Source organism: Crotalus tigris, unplaced genomic scaffold (assembly GCF_016545835.1).
Source record: "Crotalus tigris isolate CLP2741 ecotype Arizona unplaced genomic scaffold, ASM1654583v1 scf7180000017740.3459589, whole genome shotgun sequence".
NCBI classification, from domain to species: domain Eukaryota; kingdom Metazoa; phylum Chordata; class Lepidosauria; order Squamata; family Viperidae; genus Crotalus; species Crotalus tigris.
Window position 1 is genome coordinate 77,962 of NW_024096607.1, and position 22,362 is coordinate 100,323.

General features: G+C 41.8%; 1 protein-coding gene across 3 annotated transcripts in view; it reads left to right on the forward strand.

The window, feature by feature from the left end:
- The first annotated feature begins 3,881 nt into the window (after positions 1-3,881).
- Positions 3,882-22,362, forward strand: part of GRPR (gastrin releasing peptide receptor) — a 138,799-nt gene continuing 120,318 nt past the window's right edge. The window contains exons 1-2 of one of the 3 annotated variants that reach the window (XM_039339879.1): positions 4,054-4,084; positions 21,538-21,736. The gene's annotated coding sequence lies outside the window, so the exon portion shown is untranslated. Of the gene's footprint in view, positions 4,085-21,537; positions 21,737-22,362 lie in introns of all 3 variants that reach the window. The other 2 variants (XM_039339881.1, XM_039339882.1) reach the window with 2 other exon arrangements.

The window sequence follows — 22,362 nt, forward strand, 5'->3', positions numbered from 1 at the left end:
TTAAATTTTGTAACAGAATGCTTTCTCTTACTTGGTGACCAATGACATATATTCCTTTATTATTGCGGTGTTAATCAGGACCTTGGCTGGTTTATGGGGTTTATCACTACTTACAGAGGATGCTATGACCGTCATCCCCGAGATGGTAGAAGTAACTATTCTTTGGATAACAGGAATCAAACATGGCAAAACCAGAAGACCTCCAAAAGCTAACACAACCAGAAAAATTTCCCTTCGCCAATCACCAAAGATCTCTCCAAATCAGCTTGTGTCCATGGCAGCTGTCCAGGTTTCTGAAGAAGCTGGGTGTATTTCCTCCACACACATGCAGCAGCATGTAAAAGGAAAGCCACTCACCACATGTTTTCACAAAACATTTTTTTTTATTTTTTAACATACAAACATTTATAAAAATACAATAAAATTTTAAAGTAAGAAACCCCTCCTTACCCTCCCTCCCACCCCCAACCCCCCTCCCTTCACTTCCCAGAGCAGAATACAGGGTTAATAATAACAAAATTTATAATAATTAAAAAAAAGAAAAAAAGAAAAGAAAAGAGAAAAAAAATTATCATAATTAACCTTTAACTCCATAACCTATAAAACAATTCTCTATAATATTTAATATTCATTCATAAAATAAATGAAACTTTTTAATTCCATACTTTTTCTGAATATAATCTATCCACCTTCCCCATACAATAATATATCTTTCTTGTGTATGATCCTTTAAATAAGCAGAAATTTTTGCCATTTCTGCAAAACTAGATACTTTAAATATCCATTCTTCTAAAGTAGGCAAGGAATCTTTCTTCCAATATAAACCTACTAGTAACCTTGCTGCAGTTAATAAATTCAACATCAAAGTAGTTTCTTTTTCATTTAAGTCAACAAAAATACCAAGTAAAAATAGTTGAGGAGTAAACTTTATCTTTTTTCTAAAAATCTTTTGAATGTTCCACCAAATCATAATCCAAAAAGCCTTTACTTTTTTACAATTCCACCAAATATGAAAGTATGTCGCATCATTATTGCCACATCTCCAACATTTGGGCTGTATGTTGGAATACATACAAGATAATTTTTTAGGATCTAAATGCCATCTATAAAACATTTTATAAAAATTTTCTCTCAAATTTTGAGCTTGTGTAAATTTAACATTTCTTGTCCAAATTGTCTCCCATAAATCCAATGAGATCAGTTCCTGTATATTCTGAGCCCATTTAATCATACAATCTTTAACCAATTCTGTTTCCGAGTCTAACTCTAATAAAACATTGTATATTCTTTTTATATGAGCCGGACTTTGATTTTTAATCTGAATAACCAATTGTCTATCTTCTAATGTTATTCCCTCTTTCTTATCTACAGTCCATTTGTCCACTATTTGTAAATATTGAAACCATGACTGTAGAATATTTTCCTGCCTTAATACATCTAGGGATTACCTGGCAGGGGAGACACCTTAATCACAAAACATTTTTTTGTAGTCTTATTTTAACCAATCAATTTTCTTTATCTCTCTGTATGTGTTTCTTGCCTCGGGCTAATGGAGGTTTCTGTGCAAGCATAGTACAGAGAAGTAAAATAGCATTATGTTATTCTAATTGCCCTTCATTTGTAATTATTTCTAATACAGTTTGCAGTCTAATAATTCTATTAAGCATACCAACAAGAGTCCTATAACCATACATTCCATCTTCTGCCCAAGTAATAGGTTTGTCTGGGGTGGTCAAGGTGAGGGTTGCATCTGTTAAATCAGGGGTGTCAAACTCAATTTCATTGAGGGCCGCATCAGCATTGCGGTTGACCTCGGGGGGGGGCAGGGTGTGTGGCCAGGGTGGGTGTGGCCTACTGGGTGGGTGTGGATGGAGTGGGTGTGGCCTACTGGGTGGGCATGGCCAGCTCTACATTCACATCAAGGGTGCCTATGGGGGCCTGGGCAGGAGTGGGACAGATCTGAGGGTCTCTGGCAGAAGGGGGTGGGACCAGGGCAAGTGCCAAGGCATGATCCACTGGAGGAGCCTCACTGTTCCTCTCAGGCCATGCAGGGGGGGCTGGATAGTGGTGTGGGCTGCCCAGAGCCCTGAACAGCAGAGGTCAAATGCCCAGCCTGACCCTCAAGCACCCCGGCACCAAGCCCAACCCCACTTTCCCAAGGGGATGCCCAGCTGTATTTACCTCCTCCTTAAGGCTGCTGCTGTTGTGGTTCCAGCTAATGAAACATTCCAAAGAACTTCCAGGCATTTATTTTCCTAAAAGTCTTTTATTGTTACAAAATGTCGGCACAGGCACAACAGAGGGATGCTAGGATCTAAGTTCTCTTCCTCTGAGCAGTTAAATTATCAGCATGTTCCCTCCCTAAATTAGCTGTCATATCTCACATTATCCAATTAGTGTGAAGGTCAAATGTTTTCTCCCTCTTTCCCGGGCTTTACCCCCAACCCCCCTTCTGCTCTGTATTAACCCCATAATTACCAGACAATTCTACATATTGTCAAAAGCAAGAATATACAATATTTGCTGTGCTTGCTCCTCTTAGCCAGGTTGCTCATGATGGGTATGAGGGCAAAGTCAGAGGGAGGCCCATTCCCTCTCCATGGGAGGAAACCTGGCTTTGTATCCAAAGCTTCCTTAGAAATAGGATGGGAGACCCCCCAGGATAGGCCAGGAGGAGGGGGAAAGGGGATGGTGAAAGGGCAGCAGGGCAGGACTAAGGCAGGACTTCCCTCAGACCCTCCCTCTCCTTTCCTTCTTTCCTTCCTAAGTACAGAGTGGTGGGAAAATATTTGAAATGAGGGAGGGAGAAAAACAGGCAAGAAACACAGCTGGGGAGGTGTCACAATTGCCTGGAAGTGGCCAGCACATGGCCCTCACCTACTTCACATACCTGGCTTGGTGGGCTCTGGGGGAGGGGATGCCATGAGCAGCGTGAGAGTCAATGTTACCTGTGCATTGCCGCCCAGCCCCCAGCCTGCCCGATTTCGGCAGGCAGCGGGGCACTTTCCTCACAGCGCCAAGAGGTTGAGCCGGGAGGTGTGAAGCTCACCAGCTTTGCACCTTGCTCCCTGCTGAAACTGGGCAGGCTGGGGGCTGGGCAGCATTGCGCTTCTCATCAGATTTGCGCCACCTGGCTCACCCTCTTGGTGCTGTGAGAAGAGCGCCCTGCTGCCTGCCGAAACCGGGCAGGCTGGGAGCTGGGTGGCCTCGCACTTCTTTTTATTTGCACAGCCTGGCTCAGCTTTCCAAGAGGTAATGTCTGCGCATCCCTCCATATGTCCAGATTTGAAGTTATTGGTAGGGCTTTATTGACAGGAGCATAACAAGTGACCCTATCCCCCACTTTGCAAGTAGAATACATAGTGTTGTTATAAACACAACTCCCTTTTGTTCCTTTAATTATTGGGCCCATGGTCTGAAGGTGTGGGGAAAACAGCAGCAACAATGTAAGAAAAATGTAGCAATACACAGTCTATATACTACGAACCCGAGTTCCAGGGTAGTCCAGTCCACTGAAGTTTTCTCCTAGTTAGATGGAGACAGTTCAATGAGGCAGGTCAAAGTTAAGCTGTCCAGCTGTTGAGCTTGCCATTGGAGAGGAGAAGATGGAACTTTTCATGGCCCCGCCTTGATTCCTTCCATTTCTCACTGCTGTTGAGGTGCTCAGGAGGACTTGATGGGGATGGAACCACTTAGGATTAGTACTTATAGGTGAACAGTTCTTTCACCTGAACCCACTCTCCAGGAATAACGATGGTCACAGACGGGGTAGGGCAGCCTGGGCCTATACTGGAATAGAAGACAAAACCTGTGCCAGATTATGCAAATAGTGAGTAACTTTCTTCTCTTCTTCATTGACATTTTTGAACTTTTGTGCAACATACATCATTTCAAAGCAAGTTTTCCAAAGCTGAGGCCTATATTGAAATGGCCTCACCACTAGATGTCACAACCTGTCCAGTCACTGTGTACATCCCACATCCATAAGCTTTCAAAAAAAACCTAAACACATTCTTTAACTCCTCCTCCTCAAACATTCGCTTGCTTTTCCATGCCATTTCTGCTGCTTCTGCACCAACTTCATGTGAGTTAATTCTTTCCCTTTTTACTATTAATCAATTTTTCTTTCCAAATTTTTGAAAAGTATCCATATTTTCCTCTCCTCATGAATAACCTCAGAGCCTGGCTCAGAGCCCACAGGCTTGAGCTAACCACAGGGAGGGAGAGCCCCCCCAGCCTCCACCAACATTCACTTCTTCATTCACCTATCACCACACATCCAAGATGTTCTCCCTTAAGCTATTTTGCTAAATCCATCTGTAAACAAATCAAGCCAAACCTTTGTCTGCAATTCTATCACTTCATGTTCTAATCAGTTTAGTTCATTGAGCTCAAGAATTGGGCAGGTTTAAAATCAGCTGGTTTCTTTCTCCCAGCCCAGTCCTGAGCTAGCACACCTTTTGCTATTCCAGAATCAACATTCATAAAGAGATAAAAATGCTTCTATAAGTTGGGGAGGTTCAAAACAGGTGCTCCAAATAAAATAAACAGCAATTTCACAAGAAAAAAAAAACAAGCTTATTGAGGTATTCTGAGTTAATGAAAATATATGTATATGCAAAGACTGAAACTAGAGCATCAAGCTTTTAAAACATTTACAAATCTAAGCAAAACTTCAGAATCATTTCCTTTGGTTGATGAGTATATATAGGGTTAACTAACAATTTAAATCCGAAAGATTTTCAGTGTGTTCCAATGCCAAGTTTTTCTCTGAGTTCTTTTTGGTTACAATCCCTGCTAAACAAGATTTCTTTTGTTCTGTGTTCCTCAACAAAATTACAAGCCAAAAGCTGCAAGAATAACTCTCAAATTTCACTTCCCCCTCCTTCCCTTCTTCTTTGAGGCCAGAGTTAAACAGAGAGAAAAAAAAGTTTTAAAAAATGATCAAACACCCCCCCTTGTCCCTTTTTCCGTCTCTCTCTTCCCCCCCCCAAAAAAATGTAGCAAGCCAGTAATGAAGAAGGCTGAACAGAATTTTAAAAAACTGAATCGGGATCTCAGCCCCTTTTGAATTTTTCTCATTTATATCATTCTTTCAACAAAATAGTTTTCTCTCTTCACGTCCTCATGCAAACACCAACAACAAAATCTGCAATTTACTGTTTCTTTCACAGCTGGGGTGGGGTGGGGAACTCACTTGCTCTTTTATGACTCATGGACTTCAACTCACTCACACACACACATATTTGCACACTCAGCATATTCACACATTCACTTCCATTCAAACTGCTTGCATAAACAGTTTCACATACAGATATATCATTTTCATGCTTTTTCCAGGCAAACCATTTATTTTTAAATAAGGCCTTTTTGTTTGTTATCAGAGGGTTTTGTCCCTCTTCCAAGTCTTGGAAATAACACAAAACAATATACATACACATATACACAGATACCATTACGACAACATTTCCAGGCCTGTTGCTTGTCCTCTGAGAAGTGAGAAAAATCAAGATGTGATTTTTGAGGCCCATAACTACATCCTACCTTTCTCACCATTCCAAGTCCAAGCTTAATGTTCTGGATGGCCAAATATTTAAGAAACACATCAATTTGGGGTTTGAGGCCAAAGTGGGCCTCCCTTTTAATTTTTCTCTAAAAAGGGAGGGGAACATTTATGGTTGCTTCCAATTTTTCCCAGCAAATTCAAAGGACAGTGGGGAAGGACCAAAAGGAATGTTGAATATTGGGCCCTTTGCCAGTGTGAAGGGGGAGGGGGAAACTGCAGAGAGCAGCCTTCTCTCTTTACGTCTGATAATAAGGATGGTTTCTAAGGACAGTAGATAGCATCAGTGTCTAACAGAAAGGAATTGAATGTACATCCAAAGAGCCAGATTAGAGAAGGGGGAAAAAACCCATTCAGTACTTCTTGAATTTTTCTTTTCTTTCTTTTCTTCTGTGGCTGAAGTTGTTAAAAAGATAAGCTGGCCAAATGGAGGTGCACAAATTTTTTTCAATCTTGCTCTCTTGAAGATTATTTTTACTGCCACAATGTCAGTGCTTTCCAATGGGCTAACACACAGCCTACTGGAAACACAGCCCCTCCTCTTCCCTAAACACCAATTCGTTTGCTCAGTGCAAATGAATGACCCAAGAAATTTCTTAATATCTTTTGTTCGATATTGGGGCTGGCCATGCCCTCTCTTATGCAGGGGTCCTTTACAGGGGGTTCCTCAACAATCATTCATTCACATTGCAGACAACTAACCTGCCTTTCAGGCATTTCACACACACACACACACACACACACACACACAGAGAGAGAGAGAGAGAGAGAGAGAGAGAGAGAGAGAGAGAGAGAGAGAGAGAGAGAGAGAGAGAGAGAGTCCTCCAACCTCCTCCTCATTCCGGAATGCTTGTTTCTACTTACCAAATTCCTCTTGTGTTCTGGTCTCCTCCTATCCTCCACTGGGACAAGATAGAAGCCTCCTTAAATATTCAGGGTTCAGCCTCCTTAAACATTCAGGATTCAGCTGGCAGCTGAACAGTTCAAAAGTCACCAGACACAAAAGGGTCTGAGAATGCTCTTGACTTTATACTGACCTGCACCAATTTTCCTGGATGTCATGCCTGAAGGTTGCTGAGTCACAGTAGGACTCATTCACAGGGAGTTCTTTGAGAAACGATCTTGAAGAAACACATCTAGTTTCTCTGTTTGGGTGCCAGAAATGTAAAGTCACTGGCCCTTAACTTAAATTTGAGATACCATTAAAAATCTAATCAGGCAACTAAAACGGAGGCTTCTTGAGGAAACAGTGCTTTAATTGATCAAATAAAATAGCTGGGTAGCAAACAATCTGGAACGCTGGCAGAGTTACATCTAGAAGTGCCACACCTTAGAAAGTTAGTAGCATTGCTTTATAAACTTTGTTAGCTAATGAAAATCAGACAACAGAGCCATTACATAGTAAGGAAGACATCAATCATTCCTGTACACATTCCTTATTCTCTCCTTCAGTACATCCCATCCATGTACATGTTTCCCATGCTTGCATGAAATTTGTCCCTGATGCAAATGCTGATTACAAAAGTGAGATAGCAATAGTTAGGCTAAAACAATTAATTTTTGTTCCAGTTACAGAACCCTTCATGACAGTATAGAGTTTATGTAGTGAAGGGGATCTAATGCCAGTCAAATATTCTGTATGCAGAACTATAAATTTGGGGAATCAAAATGCAAAATTGGAGGCAGACCCCTGCATTTTCAAGGCAGAAATGAAATACTAGGAATACCCCCCAAAAATTACATGCTATTACAGTACTGGCAATTACAGTATAGTCTCATTCTAAAAAATACAGCTGGTGACCAAAATCAGGATTCTGATGATTGAAAATGCTCTGTAATGAGAATACATGAAAATGGAGGTTTTTGGAGCAGGGGATAAAAATGATAGCAAAACAGGCCATCAACCAACATTAGCCAACAGGGAAGCTCTATAGGTAGACAGTGAGAGTTATTGCTTCAGGCCTGAATGGAACACATGTAAATCAGTTGAATATTCAGTGATTGTGATTGTGTGATGATGAAATCTGTATGTAGTACAACATGGATGTTTGATAGCTTTTTAAAAGGCATTTTCTGAGGAAAACAGCATTAAAATGTTTTTGTAAAAAAAAGACATTTAAATTATGAGAAAGCTGTCTGTTATTGGCTATATAAAGCTATAGGGAAAAATCAACATCTAATATATACTACTTTGAAGAAGACTGGGTTACTGTTTTTGAGATTGATTGTTTGAAGAACCAGTTTCTACTGGTCTTTCACCCAAGTAGAATTGTTATCAGACGTTTTCAATGGCCAATGGGAGAAATGAGTCCCACAGGCTGCATTTTTGTGTCTAATGTTCATGGGAGACCTTTACACCACTAGCAAAATTTATCTGTGTTATTCCAAATAAACAACTGATTCAGCTTTTATTATAAAGTTCTTGAACTACATGATACAATTGAGTATAAAGTTATTGTAAGTATTTGTTACATTTCCCAAATGCCAATTTTGTCAACTAAGGTTAGGCAAAGTAAAGTAGTTCAGAAGTCCTTCATTGCTATCTTTTCTATCCCACATACTTTTGACAATATACAGATTTTATCCTCTTCCTCTGTTAATATTTTTATCTTTACTTCATAGCTTCTCACCATCTGCGCACCTGATATAAAACATCATGACAAAACCTGCCAGATGAATCTGTTTTTCATCTTTCTGTATAGCCAACTGCTATTGATGTTGCAAAAATCTGGCTTAAAAAAAGGAAAATAATTATAAAATGATTGGTTTATATTTCCTTTGTTGGAGAAAATAATATTTTTAATATGGTGACAGCTGCCTAATGTTGGCAGGCATTCAAGCTGACAGTTTATCTTAAAGTTTATTTCCTTTTTGGCAGTTATAGCATAATAAACAGTCCTCTTTCATCTGTATGTAAGCCTACATACATTATATCATATATTTACTGATATTAGGATTTTAAAATAAATTTTATAGGTGAAGGATTTTCTGGGGAAAAAACCCTTAATTACCCATTTATCCCTTGTTTTCTATAAAGGGCAAAAATTAAACTGGAAGTAGTTTTGACACAACATTATTTAAATGCTTCTGAGGCTTAGAGGTCAATACTTCATAGCTATACATTAACCATACACAGGCTTTTTTTCTCATAGAACGCCCAGAATGGAATTCTGGCACCTTTTATGGATGGAACCTTGTAGGGTAGGCAAGGTGGGTTGTATGACGTGTGTGAATTCCGGCACCTTTTTTTTTTTTTTTAGAAAAAAAGCACTGACCATACATTAATTGACATTGCTTTGCTCAGGTAAAAGGGAAACATACTGAATGTGTCATTCCTCACAAAATAATTGGATTTACTTACAATATTTGTGGGCCATCTTTGAGATGGCCCACATGTTTCACCACATGTGGTAGTAATTCCCAACGGTCTCTCCAGACTTCCAGCATATTGAGGATTTCCCCTTGTTCATTCGTGCTAATCTTGTGGGAGGGAGGTGCCACCTATAAAACATCTTATAGAGGTTTTCCTTATAGGAGGTTGCTAGAGTAATTTTTAGATTTTTTTTCCCATAAACTTTGCCAATTATCCAAATCAATATTGCGCCCAAAATATTTACACCAAATTATCATTGTTTCTTTCACCTGTTCCTCAATCATATCTTGCTCTAATAAATATCGATATAGTTTACTTATAGTCTTGCCTTCCCTAATAAATAAGATTTTAGCTAATTCTGAAGAGTCTTGCTTTATGCCCCGTTCCTTTTTGTCTTTATTAAATTTGGATTGGATTTGAAGATATGCCCACCATTCCAGATCAATTCCTTCTTTCTTTAAGGTATTTCTCGCTTTTAATTCTCCTTTCTCATTCAAAATATCTTTATAGGTGACAGCACCCCCACGTTTTATCAATCAAAATAACATTTTATCAATGTTTGGCAATGCCCAAAGGCACAAAAATTTTGGAATTTATTAAAGAAATGGCTGGAAGAAATTTTGCTAATAGATATAGAAGCCAAACCGGAATTTTTTTATTGGGTATTATAGAAAGAAAATATAAGAAAGATACAAATTATTTACTACTGCATATAGTAACAGCGGCACGAATAGCCTTTGTTCAAAAATGGAAAGAGAAAGATACTCCAATCGAAGAGGAAATATGACTGAAAATTTTTAATTGCGCTGAAATGGATAGACTTACATGAGAACTCAAGGATAAAAGTGAAACTAAGTACTACAAAATCTGGGAACAATTTTATGATTGGATAGACAATAAGAGGGTAGCCAAGACAAATGTATAGTGTTGGAATAAAATATAGATTATAGACAAATGTATATTTAAAAGATAAATAGATATACAGAAATAAGGGAAAAGGGGCGTTGTCTTACCTGAATACCTTTTCTCAGCATGATGATGTAGCATCCACCGGTGGGTAATCTCAGCCTTCCTGCTCAGTTGAGACGAAGAAAAAAACTTCAGCCACGCCTCCTTTGGGCGGTCTTTTCCTTAGTTTTGACAAGGCAAAGCAACCATGACGAAGTCTGCCGCAATGGCTCGTCCTGTAATTACACCTGCCTAGACTGACTGTTAAGGGTGGGTGTGGATGCTACATCATCACGCTGAGAAAAGGTGTTCAGGTAAGACAACGCCCCTTATCCAGCATGATAGATGTAGCATCCACCAGTGGGACATACCAAAGCCACCCATGTCTCTGCTGGAAGGGACAGTCTAGGCATGTGTCCCCTGAGAGGAAACAACCTGCTGCAAGACCCTTCTGCCAATTGAGGCATTCGCTGCAGTGAACTTATCAAGTTTGTAATGCCTTATAAATGAAGAGGGAGAAGACCAAGTCGCTGCCCTACAGATCTCTTCAACAGAAGCCTGGGTAGACCAGGCCGCTGATGTGGCCACGCTACATGTTGAATGAGTGGTGATGTTTGTCGGCACTGGTAAAGACTGGGATCTATACACATGAGCAACGCATGCCCTGATCCATCTCCCAGTGGTTGAAGATGATACCTGTCAGAATCCAATTATATTTCATCTTTAATTATCAAACATAGAAACTCCCAATTCTGCCTTCTCTGGATTCTGCCATAAGAGGGAGAAAAGGGGGAGAGCAAAGGGGCTTTATGGCCCTCACTTCCTTCAGCACATTTCAAAGGACTGAATGTGTGTTTATTGTGGCCTCTAAGCGTTAACATATCAAAGAAGAGTAATTGCCTTTCATGTAGTTATCTGAAGTCTCCATCCAGACGGAAGAAGAAAGGGGATGGAATTGTGATACTTGAAACTATCACTGGAAGGGGGGTTGATTGGGTGGGACTACTGGGGAACCCCTTAAAACCTTGAATGGGAGAGCTTGAACCCCAAGTCCTGTCTAGCATGCCTGCAACCATTTTCTCTTAATAAAGGATTCCTGTTGGAAGAGCTATTCCAAGAGTTCTGTCTTCTTAAGATGCAAAGTGGGGTGGGTCCTTACATTAGACAGGACTTGCAAAATTAATCCACCTGGAAGGTAGACCCTTGCCGGGGGATTTTGCAAAAATTTACCATGTCAGACAACGAAGCAAGAGAGGGAGAAAACTCCCTGGAAAGAGAGCCGCTGACCCAGTTGGAACCTTGCCAGATGTTGGGATCCGAGAGGCCAGATTTCTCAGAAGAAGAAGTGGTGGAGACACAGGACCACAAGCCTCGCTGGTCGATGGGCGTTGGAAAGAAAAGCGAGTGGGGAAAGGAATCAAGAAAAGTGACCCTGAGACGGGGGACCAAGCAACCAGAATGGAAGCAGGAGATGGAGAAATCCCTGCACGCAAGTGAAGAGGGAGGAAGCTGTATGCCGTACTCAGACTGGATCCTAGAGAGAGCTATTGACCTGATGAAGAGAACTCTCAGCTCCCTAGGAGAGGAGATTCCTGAGCCCTACGCCCGCCCCAGTTCCTGGAGCCACAAAGGGAGAGACACCGAGGGGGACGTGGAACCTGCAACCCCAGGGACATTTACTGATCCAGGAGCTCCCACCCCCTACCGGACCACAGATGGAAATCTGGACGGAAGACACTACCACCCACAATGGAGGCACCGATCCATTCCAAGACGTCCACCGTTGGAGGTGAAATTCAAAGGGGAGCCAACACGCTTGGGGTTTTTCCTAACCCAAGTCCTCAGCTACATGGAGGAATATGGGCAGGACATCCCCAGCGACAAAGCCCGCATCCGGATCGTGCAATCTGCCCTGGATGGACCAGCTGCAGATTGGGTGGTGAACCTGCATGACTCCAATGCCCCAGAACTCAGTAACTTCAACCGTTTCATGTCCTCGTTGAGAAGACGATTTGAAGACCCCCTGGCTGATCGCAAAGCCCGTGAAAGAATAACAACGATGAGGCAGGGCAAACGCCCAGTGGCTGAGTATACACAAGAATTCCGAGCCATTGCCAGCAAACTGAATTGGCCAGAAGACATCCTCCTTGGCCGTTTCAAAGACGGACTAAACTATGATCTATATGATGCTTGCCTGCCCCGAGGAGACCCACATCGACTTGAGGAATGGTACGTCTTGGCAGAGGAAGCAGAGATCGACATATTGAAGAGGCATCGCCGAGGAAAACAATGGAGCCGCCCCCCGCCTGAGCTGACACACCAACCGGTGAAATCATCGGATACAGCCAAGAAGCAGATGGAGTGTTTCAAGTGCGGAAGAGAAGGGCATCGAGCTGTAGAATGCCGCTCAAAGGCCCCCCAGCACAACCCAGACAGATCCCCAATCAACAAACCCAGAGGGTATTCAGCTAAGCCAAAAGAAACAGCCATGAAAATGATGGAAATTGCAGAAAACCCCACCTCTGCTCACCAAGGGGAAAGAACTCCAGCCTACACCACAGGGACGGTGGATGCCTCAGATGACAGCTCGGAAGGCGAACCCCTGGTAAGTGGACGCATCACACCCATCTTCAAAACAGTGACTATATTAATCCCCCCCATGCCCGAAGCTGTGAAGGTGAAAGCCTTAATAGACTCTGGCTGCACCCGCTGCCTCATTAGCCCAACACTAGTGGGGAATCTGGGCATCCCATCCAGGAGACTGGAACAACCAATCTCATTTGGCCAGCTAGATGGATCCATAGCAGGGGGGGTGCCAGCTACCCTAGCCACTCTGCCAATACACCTCTCCCTGGGCAACCATGAAGAGGACTTAACGTTTGTGGTGACCCCAGGTATGGAATGCCCAATGATTCTAGGGATGGAATGGTTGAAAAAATGGAACCCCTGGGTAAATTGGAGGACGACAGAAATCAAATTCCCGAAGGGGGACCCTATGGACTTAAAACCCCAAGAGAGGCTACCAGAATCAAGAATAGAAAAAGCATCCATAGGAGAGGAAAAAAGATTAACAGAAATACCAGAGGAATATAGGGACCTTGCTGAAGTCTTCAGTGAGGAGAGGGCGAATGAGCTTCCCCCCCACCGACCCACAGACTGTACCATTGAATTCAAGCCTGGGGCAAAACTCCCGAAGCCCAGATTATACTCCATGAGCCCAAAGGAGAAGGAGGAAATGGAAAGATTTATAAAAAAAAACCTGGAGAGAGGTTTCATTGAACCAGCTAAGCCTAAAGTGGCTGCCCCGGTCCTTTTTAGAGAGAAGAAGGATGGCTCTTTACGTTTATGCGTGGATTATAGGGCCCTGAACACAATCAGTGAAAGCAACCTATACCCGCTGCCCCTCATGAAAGACATGCTGTCACACCTATCGAAAGGGAAAATTTTTTCTAAACTAGACTTAAGGGAAGCTTACTATCGCGTGAGAATCAAGGAAGGGGACGAATGGAAGACTGCATTTAACTGCCCCATGGGGTGCTATCAATTCAAAGTCTTGCCATTTGGATTACAAGGGGGCCCTGCAGTCTTTATGCAATTAATCAATGACGTTCTAAGGGAGCACCTGTTTAAGGGGGTCCTTGTTTACTTGGACGACATTCTTATCTTTACCGAAACAAAAGAAGAACACGTCAAACTTGTCAGAGCGGTTTTAAAGAAGCTGCGAGCCGCTCACCTATATGCCAAACTCTCAAAATGCGAATTCCACCAGGAAAGGATAGACTACCTAGGCTATCGCATATCCCCACAGGGCATTGAAATGGACCCAGAGAAGGTCAGAGCAGTATTAGAATGGGCACCACCCCGCACAAGAAAGCAACTACAAAGTTTCCTGGGCTTTGCAAATTTTTACCGCCAATTCATCCCCTCATTTGCACAGATAGCCTTGCCCCTCACCAACTTACTAAAAACGAAGGGAACATCCTCAGTAAAACCTAGCCAGCCACTAACATGGACAATGGAGTGCCAAGCAGCGTTTGAGAGACTAAAGAGACTTTTTTCTGCCGAACCAGTACTAAGGCACCCAGATATGGACAAGCCCTTCATAATACAGGCAGATGCAAGTGATGTGGCAGTGGGGGCTGTGCTATTACAAGAAAATGATGATGCAGTATTGCAACCCTGTGCATATACATCTAAGAAACTCACGGAAACAGAACAGCGCTGGCCCGTATGGGAGAAGGAGGCTTATGGGATACGTTGGGCATTACTCACGTGGCGACAGTTCCTGGAAGGCAACAAAATCCCCTTCCAGGTATGGACTGATGAAGCCCTGAAAACTTCCAGGAAACTCAATCCCAAACAAGCCCGCTGGTCCCAGCATTTGCTCAGTTCCTGGCAGATGCACATCTCGCAAATATAACAGACGAACCACAGAGACCAAAATAAAACCACAACTGGACAGCCAAACTGGGATTGAATTCAGAAAAAGTTTGGAAACAGATGATTGGTTCCAGAAAAACAAACATGTGTGCACAATGAGAGACGGATTGCCTTGGGTAGGGGAAAAGTTATATATACCAACAACTCAAAGACTAACTTTCATGCAACTTTGCCATGACACAAAATCAGCAGGGCATTTTGGATTTGTAAAAACTTTACACTTAATTAAACGGCAATTTTGGTGGCCATCAATAAAAAAGGACATAGAAAGTTATGTTGCCAGCTGCCCAACCTGTGCATCAGCAAAGAGGTTGCAAGGGAAATCGCCAGGGCTGTTACAACCAGTGGCAAGTCCCTCAGCCCCCTGGAGGGAAATAGCCATGGATTTTATAGTGGAATTGCCTGAAAGCAATGGGAATACTGTTATCTGGACAGTCACGGACCTATTTTCCAAACAGGTGCACTTTATCCCTTGCCAAAAAATTCCCACTGCAAAGGCCTTAGCAAAACTTTTCATCCAGCACATTTACAGATTGCACGGGGCACCCCAACGCATCATCTCTGATAGGGGAGTGCAATTTACGTCTGCATTTTGGAAGGAATTTTTATCCCTCTTAGGGACCACTCAGGGATTGACATCTAGCCACCACCCTCAAGGAGATGGACAAGCGGAACGGTGCCAGTCGGTACTTGAGCAATATTTGAGATGTTTTTTAAATTTCCAACAGAGTGATTGGACGGACTTACTTCCTTTTGCAGAAGTTGCCTACAATAATGCAGTCCACTCCAGCACAGGCTACACTCCTTTTCAAATAGCCAACGGCCAAAGTTTCAACCCTATGCCAGAGTTAACCCCAAAAGAACCAACGATCCCTTCACTGAAAGAATGGATGGAAAACCTACAAAACACCTGGCCAATAGTCAGAAAATCACTAGATGAAGCTAGGCGGGCATACAAAGCACAAGCCGATAAAAAAAGGGTTGAGCCTACACCATTCATTATAGGAGAAATGGTGTACTTATCTACAAAATACCTAAAGTCCCTACAGCCCTGTAAAAAACTTGGACCAAAATATATAGGACCTTTTCCAATTAAAAGGATCATAAATCCAGTAACAGTAGAATTAGAATTACCCAAAAACCTCAGGCAAATACACCCAGTTTTTCATTGCAGCTTGCTGAAAAGAGAGCATCAGTCACCTCTACGGCCAAAAATCCCCCCCCCACCACCTCCAATCATGGTGGAGGGGGAACAACACTTCGAAATAAAAGAGATCCTTGACTCTAGGAGATATCATGGAACAACTCAGTACCTAGTTGCCTGGAAACACCTCCCTGCCTCACAAAATGAGTGGGTCCATAAACGTCACGTCAGAGCCCCGAAGCTATTGAAGAAGTTTCACACAGAGTATCCTAACAAGCCTAACTAAATTTTTTACTTGTGTTTTCTTTCAGGTGGATCTCTCTTATTGTTAAGAGGGGCCGGATGTCAGAATCCAATTATATTTCATCTTTAATTATCAAACATAGAAACTCCCAATTCTGCCTTCTCTGGATTCTGCCATAAGAGGGAGAAAAGGGGGAGAGCAAAGGGGCTTTATGGCCCTCACTTCCTTCAGCACACTTCAAAGGACTGAATGTGTGTTTATTGTGGCCTCTAAGCGTTAACATATCAAAGAAGAGTAATTGCCTTTCATGTAGTTATCTGAAGTCTCCATCCAGACGGAAGAAGAAAGGGGATGGAATTGTGATACTTGAAACTATCACTGGAAGGGGGGTTGATTGGGTGGGACTACTGGGGAACCCCTTAAAACCTGGAATGGGAGAGCTTGAACCCCAAGTCCTGTCTAGCATGCCTGCAACCATTTTCTCTTAATAAAGGATTCCTGTTGGAAGAGCTATTCCAAGAGTTCTGTCTTCTTAAGATGCAAAGTGGGGTGGGTCCTTACAATACCTTCTTAACCATGGAAGAGGGCTGAAAGGACACGAACAGGGCCTCCGACTTGCGAAAAGCAGCAGTCTGCTTAACGTAATGTTGCAAAGCCCTGTGCACATCTAGTTTATGCCACTGTCTCTCCAGATGATGTGACGGGTTGGGACAAAAGTCTGGAAGAATCAAATCCTGGGACCTATGGAACCATGTATTGACTTTCGGAATGAAAGAAGGGTCCAATCTAAGGACCACTCTGTCCTCCAGAAACATACACAGATCACTTCTGACCGAGAGGGTGGCCAGTTCCGAAATACATCTTGCTGACCTGATGGCTACCAGAAAGGCAATCTTCAGAGAGAGGAAGTAAAGTGAGCAAGACCTTAGGGGCTCGAACGGTGACACTGAGAGGGCTTGCAACACTCTTGGTAGATCCTATGAGGGATATCGTTGCATCGTAGGGGGCCTGGTGTTAATTGCCCCTTTTAGAAAGGCGGCAGCCGCCGGGTGCTGTGATAATGAATGTAGGTTGTCACATGTGAGGACCGTTGACAGGGCCGCAACTTGCCTGCGGATGGTACTATTTGATAAACTCTTATTCAGTCCCTCCAAAAGGTAGTCTAAAATATCAGGGATGGTAACCGATAAAGGTCTAAGGTTATGTGAATTACACCACGTGCAGAAATTCTTCCACGTGGCATCATAAATTCTATTAGTGGAGAGTCACCTTGAGGCTTGGAGATCACCCCAGATGAATAGGACTGTCTGACTAAACTCTCCCGCTCAAGTGCCAAGCGGCTAGTTGAAGCCACTGGGGTTATGGGTGTTGGAGATTCCCTTGACTGAGAGATACGCGACCCGGCGGAATCCTCCATGGAGGAGAGACCGACAGATCCTTGGCCTGTCTATAACTATTTATCTGCAGTGCTTAGAATGCAGTATTACAGGCTAATTCGGTTGACTGCCAGGAATTCGATTTTCACCAGTTCAAGGTTGATTCAGCCTTCCATCCTTCCAACATTGGTAAAATGAGGACCCAGATTGTTGGGGGTAATATGCTGACTCTGTAAACCACTTAGAGAGGCTGTAAAGCACTATGAAGCAGTATATAAGTCTAAGTGGTATTGCTATTGTTATTAAAGAAGAAAATCCAGTTCAGACAATGAAAATACTTCTTCTAAGGTCCAGATTGCTCATGAAACAGCTCACATGGTATAAATCAATAACAATTGATGGTGTAGGTCAGGCGTAGGCAACCTTGGCTCTTTTATGACATAGCTGGCTTAGGAATTCTGGGAGTTGAAGTCCATGAGTCATAAAAGAGCCAAAGTTGCCTACCCCTGGTGTAGGTTATTTGAATTTTTTCAAACCAACGATTGACATTTACAAAAGGATATAAATCTTTCCAGTTAAATGACCTTGACAATCACTGACAGTAAAATTATACTGAGGAAATCAATGGAGCATAATTAGAGTTTAAACTCTAATTAATTACTATTGGTCCCTATACATTTGAAATTTTAGCTATTATATATTTTTTAAAAATCCTGGATATCTAATTTATGTAAAGCATTAAGAAAATTAAGGAAAGACAATGTGAAATATTAGGTTAGACTTTATTAGATACTCTACATTTATATGTACTTAATATCAATATCTAGGCAATATTGATATTTACGTTGTCCATTCATGATATTTAAGGAAACTTCTGGTCCTTTCCCTGTAACAGGTCACGTGGCAGCAAATGGCAATGTCCTTATTTACTAGTTGCAGGGCACCACATTAAGGAAAAGGATGAGTAGATTATGATTGAAGTGATAGATACTATATGGGATTTTATATGGTAATGTTGCAGGAAGGAGAGTTTTTTTTGCATGGTGCAACCTATTCTACATATCTGGTGACATGGTTGTTAAGTATTCAGTTCTTGAAGGGGGGGGAACGTAGTTCCTGTCAGGCTCTGTGCTGACCTCACCCCCTAGTGACTTCAGACTCTTATGATGAAGCAGCACATCCCACCTTTGTCGCCACTGTTAAATATTTAAATATACTTGGTTCTTGAAGGCATTAAGCGAGATGAGCATTGAAACAGAATAAGTTTATTTAACTCTGAACAGAAGCAGCTCAAATAGCTGCTATGCAGCTATTATATGATTAGCCTCCAGGCAGCAGCCAATAGGTTTAAAGTAACAGTTTCCCGCCCAAAACCTAATTACCAGCCTGGAGATAGCAAGTCTTGCTTAAGTAACAGCAGCAGTTACATAACAACAGAATCTAGTCAGACATTCAAACAAGTGATTAGACATTAAGCAAGTGATTCAAAACAGTTGTGACCAATACATTACAATCGTAATCTGGTGTCAGCCCATCTAATATTTCCCTCTAGTTTAACACAGAAGCACCAATAAACATTCTTTGATTACAGTATGATTTCCAAGTCATCTCTACACATCCCCTCTACTTAATTGTGATTCCTTTTAGCCCATATTTACCTAGCTGGCTAATCATATCAAATACGTGAAAAATGTATTATGTTTATGGGATACAATATGTTAAGAAAATTACCAATATATGTATAAAAATAATCTCTCATGATTTCTGATAATTTTTGTGGAATTGTATTGCTATGAGTTTATATATTGTATTGCTATGAGTTTATATATATATATATATATATATATATATATATATATATATATATATATATATATATATATATATATATATATATATTAAAAAGTCCAAGATATAGGTTCAATAGATTCAACATTCATTTTAGTTTCCTTCCTAAGGGAGGTCACTTTCTCCTAACGTTTCTACTACTTCCATTTTCTCAGGTCTTCCTATCTGATTAGTGAAAGATAGCTAATGCAGTTGTTGCTTTCCTCTACCCTCTGAAGGGTACAATTTTCATCAAGACAAGTTAGGATAAAAACAGAATGTATACCTAGATGTAACAGGAGCATTTTCTGTTTTCAAGCAGCTCAAAATAATAGAAAACATTTCATGGGTCAAAGTGCAGTCAATAATCACTCCGAAAATTTGTTATTTCTTTTCACTGAACTATTTAATCTTGTTTAATTTAGAAATTTAGAATTAATTTCAGACAGACTATTAATACTGTGCTGAATTCTTGTTCTAGTTTTACTTATATGGTCTCTGAAACAGCTTTTGATGGCAAACATCATAAGATTTCTCTTTGTCAATTTGAATGTTAATCATAAAGCAATCTTTATTCCCCCTAAAAACTAACTGAAGAAAAAATAATGAAATCCAGGCACATCAGATAACAAAGCACTATTTCCCAGGTACTCTGTGCAACAGTGTCCTGATGTTGTGTTTGATGAGTATTCATAACCCTTGCATGGAAGACAAGAAATTGAAAGAAAAACCACACACAATGGAGAATGTCACTGACACTATACTGTATGCTTGGTATTGTACACTTGGCAATAAAGACCCTAAATCATTCAACAACATTAACTGGAAATTCCAGTACATCTGTAAGGTGTTAGTATGGAGAAGGCTTATAGAAACCATATATAATATATAGTAAGGTGACCAACCGTCCTCCTTTTGGGAGGACAGTCCTCCTTTTTTGAGTTCTGTCCTCCCTCAAAAAGTGTCCTCCTAAATGTCCTCCTTTTCCATATACCGTCCTCCTTTTGGGAGGACAGTCCTCCTTTTGTGAGTTCTGTCCTCCCACGAAAATGTCCTCCTAAATATTCTCTTTTTCTATATTTGAAGACTTATCTGCAGGGCTTTTTTTCCCTCATAGAACGCCCAGAAGGCGTTCCGGGACCTTTTTTTGATGTTTTTTTTCAACTTTTGCCTGAGCTGTCTACTCCCCCTATTGGCTTTCGAAAGCCAATAGGAATTGCTGCTGAGCGCACCAAAACACCCAGGCGGCAAACTTTGCACATGCAAGTTGCAGGAACTTTGCACCCCTCACTGCTACCCAACTACACCATCTCTTACTTAGTTCCGCATATAGCTGGAGGAGACTGGAACAGTAAGTTTCTCTTGATCTTCCCTGTTCGGTTCTATACGGGGATGCACAGGGTAGGCGGTGGTGCTGAGGGGTGGCTACAGGGCCGGATCCAGCGCAGCTGGTGCTTTGCGAGCCACGGGGCTGGCTCTATGGGGATGTGCAGGGTGGGCGGTGGTGCTGGGGGGCAGCTGGGGGGTGGCTGCAGGGCTGGAGCTGGCGCGGCTGGTGCTTTGCCTTTGCGAGCCATGGGGCCGGTTCTACAGGGATGCGCAGGGTGGGTGGTGGTGTTGGGGGGCGGTTCAGGGCCGGGAGCTGGCTCGGCTGGTGCTTTGCGAGCTGCGGGGCCGGCTCTCCACAGGAGGGCAGTGGTGCTGGCGGGGCGGCTATGGGCGGGGGCGTGGCAGGCAGTTGACCTTCCATGGGCCGCGCCAGCTGGTGGTCTACGCAGTGCTGACCTGCGCTGCCACCACCTCACCCTGCGCATCTACGTGGCCATCCTGGAGCGCCTGGCTCACAACACCTGCTTCCGCCGCCCACCCCCACGCAGTCCAGCCGTGTAGATTTTTGGACAAGTGAGAAATCGAGATTGAATGTTGATATTCTAGCAGCAGCACTTGCCTTAAAATTCAATATGAAGGATATTTCTTGTTCAGATATTTCCAATATATTGTTAGAAGATGATACATTGATAAAAAATATTCATTCAATGGAAAAGTACTCATTTAAATAATTAATAGGCATGTAAGCATAATTACAATATAAAATGTTATTGTTACAAATGTTTTTATTATGCATTGATCATATTATAGCGTATTCTGTATTATTGTTGCAATAAATACAATGTTTCTTTTATTTACGATATTTTTTTCTTCAATTTATTCATGTCCTCCTTTTTGTTGTAAAAAAGTTGGTCACCTTAATATAGTATATTTTTCTAAACAATATTAAGGAAGAAGCAAATCTAATTTCAACTGGGAATTTGTTCTAAAGAATGGGCACTGCCATTTAGAAATGTCTCCTAGCTTCAGCCCCTTTACTTTTCAGAATCTCAGATTTTGCTGGGAAGACCCCATTGGCAAAGACAGTTTTAGCAGGAGAATAATGTCTGCAGGATTTGTTTACAGGTATTATGTGCTCCCAGTAACAAGTGCCATTAAGTACATTAGCTACATTCTGAACCATTACAGTTTCCAATTAATCTTTAAAGGGATCCCTGGATAGAACACAGGGTTCTCAAGTGTGTGGGTATAAGAAGGCAAGCTAAATACATGATGTTTCTCTTTATTCTACAGATAAAAAACAGCTGGGCACAATTTGGAACTTTCCAAATTTGTCTGTTGATATTACTACCTGGAGATATCTGATTGGGAAAATGACTAAGGCCTGGGTGACAGAGGATGTCAGAGGCACCTCATGGAGTGAAAGCAAATGTGTTGTTGTTTTTAATTAAGCATATTTTAATATTATGAAGGGATTTCTTTGAATATAAAGGTATGGAAATTTACATTAGAAATATTGTTATAAAGTACATCTTCATCAATGTCTTAGATGAGGGAATACAAGGGGAACTCATCAAATTTGCAGATGACACTAAACTGGCAGGAATAGCCAACACCCCAGAAAAGAAGCTCAGAATTCAAAAAGATCTTGACAAACATGAACAATGGTCCCTATCCAATAAAATGAGTTTTAATGGGGAGAAAAGCAAAGTTTTACATTTAGACAGGAAAATCAAAGATATAAGTACAGATTATGTGAGACCTGGCTCAAAAACAGTAACTATGAGAGGGACCTTGGAGTCCTAGTGGATGATCACTTGACTATGAGCCAGCAATGTGCAGTAGCAACCAGAAAAGCTAATACAATCCTGGGCTGTATAAACAGAGGCATAGAATCAAGATCACATGAAGTATTAATACCACTTTATAAAACCCTAGTGAGACCACACCTGGAATACTGCAACCAATTTTGGTCACCATACTACAAAAAAGATGTTGAGACCTTGGAAAAAGTTCAGAGAAGAGCAGCTAAAATGATCCAAGACCTGGAGACTAAGCATATGAAGAACAGCTGCAGGACTTGGGTTTGGCTAGTCTAAAGAAAAGAAGAAATAGGGG